This window comes from Arachis stenosperma, chromosome 5, assembly GCF_014773155.1.
Source record: "Arachis stenosperma cultivar V10309 chromosome 5, arast.V10309.gnm1.PFL2, whole genome shotgun sequence".
Lineage (NCBI taxonomy): Eukaryota > Viridiplantae > Streptophyta > Magnoliopsida > Fabales > Fabaceae > Arachis > Arachis stenosperma.
In genome coordinates this window covers 43,593,178-43,597,153 of record NC_080381.1, presented here as the reverse complement: position 1 = coordinate 43,597,153, position 3,976 = coordinate 43,593,178, and the positions used below count along the sequence as shown (strand labels likewise).

The 3,976-nt window shown below is 32.1% G+C and overlaps 1 long non-coding RNA gene across 1 annotated transcript; it reads left to right on the top strand.

The window, feature by feature from the left end:
• The first annotated feature begins 778 nt into the window (after positions 1-778).
• LOC130979876 (uncharacterized) lies at positions 779-3,263 on the top strand. The gene is made up of 3 exons (XR_009086771.1): positions 779-930; positions 1,126-1,299; positions 3,057-3,263. It is a non-coding gene; the product is annotated as an uncharacterized LOC130979876 (long non-coding RNA).
• The last annotated feature ends 713 nt before the right edge of the window (positions 3,264-3,976 follow it).

Genomic DNA, 3,976 nt, shown 5'->3' with positions numbered 1-3,976 from the left:
TAAGTAATAATGATGATGATAAAAAAGGTGGTGGTAGTAGTAGTAGTAGTCATAATTGATCATATTGTTGAAAAGAATTTGTGAGGGTTTAAAATTTTCACAAAATACAAATAAAATCCGTCACAAAAATAATTACTGTTACTATTTAATAAATTTTTTTATAGAGGAGTTATATTATTCCAACATAAAAAGAATAAGAGTCGAAGTGTCCCTTATTTTTTTTTAATAAAAATCGCATAATCCTTTGTGAAAATAAATAGAGACCGAATTGAATCTTTATTCTTTTCAAATGCATCCTAAAAGTCAAGCTCAATATCTTAATCAATCTAGCGTTGGTTGTCATGAATATTCCCTTTGTACTCTAATTTTTTTTAGGTATTATTTTTTTGATATTATTGTACTCTTATTTTATTCCTTACCATATGGCGATATGTTATCAGTTACAACCACCTACCCATAAGTCTAACTGTCTAAATCTAAGGCAACGTTTGTTTTTCAATACATATCTATTAATAAATCGAGACAGTGGTATATAAACTTTGTAAATTAATAAATAATTAGTCAATAAATTAATTATTATTCAAAAAATTAGGAAATTAAATTTTATAGTTTAGAGGAATAGAAATATTTAAAATACAAATTTTAACACTAATTTTAAATATTTTGCCTCAAAGTTAGACTAACGGACCAAACCAGACCCAAGTGGGTCCAAGCCCACATACCCAACCCCCATATAAAAGTAAGCTTCGGCCTTCTTTCTTCTCCATCCTTTCATTCTCGCAGAGAAGAAATATTTGAAGAAAATCCTAAAATCCTTTTTACTTAAAAAATTTAATCTTCCATAACTTTAGATCCGTAGCTTCGATCGCTGCACCGTTTGCAGTCACGCATTCATCTCGTTGAGCTCTTCGATTCTAACTAAACAAAGTAGTAAGTCTCTCTAAATTTTGCATCCAGTCTTTTGTTTCCCTCTTTTCCACTAGGTTTGGCTTTTGAGTGATTTTGATATTTTGGTAGTTTAGGTGTAATTTAACATTGGATAATTGTTAGATTTTACTCCAATCATTAATGAGTAAAGTAAATAAACTCTAAATCCTTGTGGTTTGTCCAATTTTTGTGTCCTAGTATTCATTTGAGTGAATTATATGAACTAGCTTGAGTTTATGTTGAATTGGAGTTGAATTGACAAATTGGAGCTCTTGAGAGAAAGCTTTGGTGGCTGGAATTTTTGCTTGAGTTAATTTGGGATCTTGGAAGCTTGTTTCATGGCGTTTTGAGTTTAGAGAGGAATCAACCAAGGTATGATTTTGGTTTCTCGTAGTTAATGTATAATGTTACGTGAAAACTTAGACTACTTGACCGTAGGATAAGTTGAATTATATGAATGGTACAATGTATGTTAGTGGATATAGTGAACAAATATTGAGTTGATGTTAATTGTAATTAGAAATTAGTTAGTGGTATTAGTGAATTATATGTTGAGATGATTGTGGTGTGGTTGAAGTTAATGAAAATCATTATATATATATGCATGAATGTGACAAATAGGATGTTGAATTGATAATGTTGTGTTGGTATTTTAGGTGGATAAATGGTTGGTAAGTAAGGGGTTAGTGTTTGGTGAGTTATGGAAGTACCTGAGATGGATTTGATTTAGGTTTTGGTTGATTTTGGATTGGAAAATGTGAAGTTTTGAGTTTTGCTAAAAACATAATTTTAATCAACTTTAACGCGGTGTAACTTGGCTCTTGGAATCTCTTCGTAAAACTTATTTTAAATAAAAATTGGGTCCAAGTAGTTTATGACATTTGAAGAACAGACGAAAAATAATTTTTAACGAAAAAAGTTATGCGCGTTTGAAGTTTGGTGTAAAAAATTAATTTATGCAACTTGGTAGTTTTTCTAAAAATTTGGAAACATATGTACGCGAACAATGCGTGCGTACGCGAGTCTGGCCTCTACCAGCACTCATGCGTACGTGAAATTGCCTCAAATATACCTATATGTATGTGACTGATGGCTTGCATATGCTGAAACCCATTTCTGCCCCATGAGCTCGCGAATGCGGATGGTGCTCGCGTACGCGACATTGCATTTTTGACACTTATGCGTATGTGGAAATGGGCATGCGTACGCATGACTCTGTTTCACTGAAAGTGCCATTTTTTACTCTTTAACCACTCCTCTACCTTCTCAAACCTCTGTAAAAACTGCATAAGATTTGATAGCTAGTATTTAGGATTTAGGACAAGCGAGAGTATATCGGGTTAAAATAAAAGAGGTAGTTTCTGTTTTGTATTTAGAGCCGGAGACTTAGGGATTATAGAGTGTTGTGGGTAGGTTAACTACAATGGTTTAGTAAAGTATTTTGAATTGATTAAAGAGAAGATATCAAAGTATTAGTGGTATTTATGATTGATCTTAGTCTTCCTGGGTAAACACAGTGACTTGCCCCCACAGATTGCAGGTTAAGATTTGAGATTCCTTTGACCCAGCTACATGATGGATGATTGAATATTTATATATATGCATGCTTTGAGCTTTGCATCACTGGGACTGTCCAGGGTTCGCTATTGGACATGTCGGGTTTGCCTAGATAACTGACAGATAATATCATCGGCTATAGGACAAACATGCATTGTGTGCATTTATATGATTTGTTTGAGTATGCATATTTTGGTTTGCCTAATTATTTATATATGTCTATATGCTACCTGATTTAAATGTTGTATTTGTCTCCTTAATTGTGTATTACTTATATGCTTTGTATGTCTTTGCAACTGAGAGATCCCTCATGCTGCTGGAGGTGACGCTGGGGGTAATTTCACCGGTGATTAAGAGGTTTGGGTTGATAGGAGGTGAATAATTAGATTAGAATTAGAATCCCCTTAGATAGGTTACCGAGATTCTGGTTTAGAATTAATTTTATGTTTAAATCTGAGTGTCGGTGTTCTAGGATTACCTCTGACTTTCTCAGAACTTTATATATTATCTATGTGGGCACATTTACCATACTGAGAACCCCCGATTCTCATTACATACATGTGGTTTTTCAGATGCAGGACGTGAGGCACCTTACTGAGCGTGTTGGATTTGCCTTTTTGCCAAAGTGAAAACTTATCTTTTGGGCCTTTTCATATTATGTACTTAGTTATATATGTATTTTCTTTTTTTTTTGTTTAAAAAAACTCGTATTTGTCCCTGTTAGAGGTTGACTTTGGAGAATTAGGATTTATATTTTGTCTTTTCGTATGTCTGTTGGGTTATATATGTATATATTCTAGCCAACCTTCGCTTCGCAGGTCGAGTCTAGAGCTTGATTACGTAACTATGCTTTGGAACTCTTTTTATATATATGTCTCTTGGCCTTTTTTTTTGGTATAAGCTTTCGATTTTAACACTTTTCGAGTGAGCCGTAATTGTCTGGTCTTGGTTTTTGCCAGGGACGAATGTACATACATAGTTGTGGGGGCAAGCGCCCCCACTACAATTTGAAATTTTTTTTAGTAGTATATGATAATAATATTTATTCGCCCCCACTAAATTATTAAATTTGACCCCACAATAATTTTTTATTCAATTTTTGGTATTTCATAATAAATTTAAAAATTTTATATTAGATGTCATTAGAATGATCAATTCTCAATTTAAATAAAATTTGTGTTTTCTTTTAGAAATCGACTTGAAAGAGTATTATTTATCTTTTTTTGTTATTAGTTTTAATTTTTTTCGTAACAACTACATTAATTGAAAAAACTTTCTCAACTATGAATCTCAATAAGAGTTGGCTTCTAATTGTATGAAAAATAAATTTGTAAATAAGTTTTTACTGATATATATATATATAAGAGTAATACTACACATTCAAGTCTTTTTATGAACTAAGTCTAACCAAGTTAAATAATAAGGCTTAGAATAATGCTAGTCATAATTGATTTTTGTTATTTTAGATTAATTTGGTTGGGCTTATTTAACA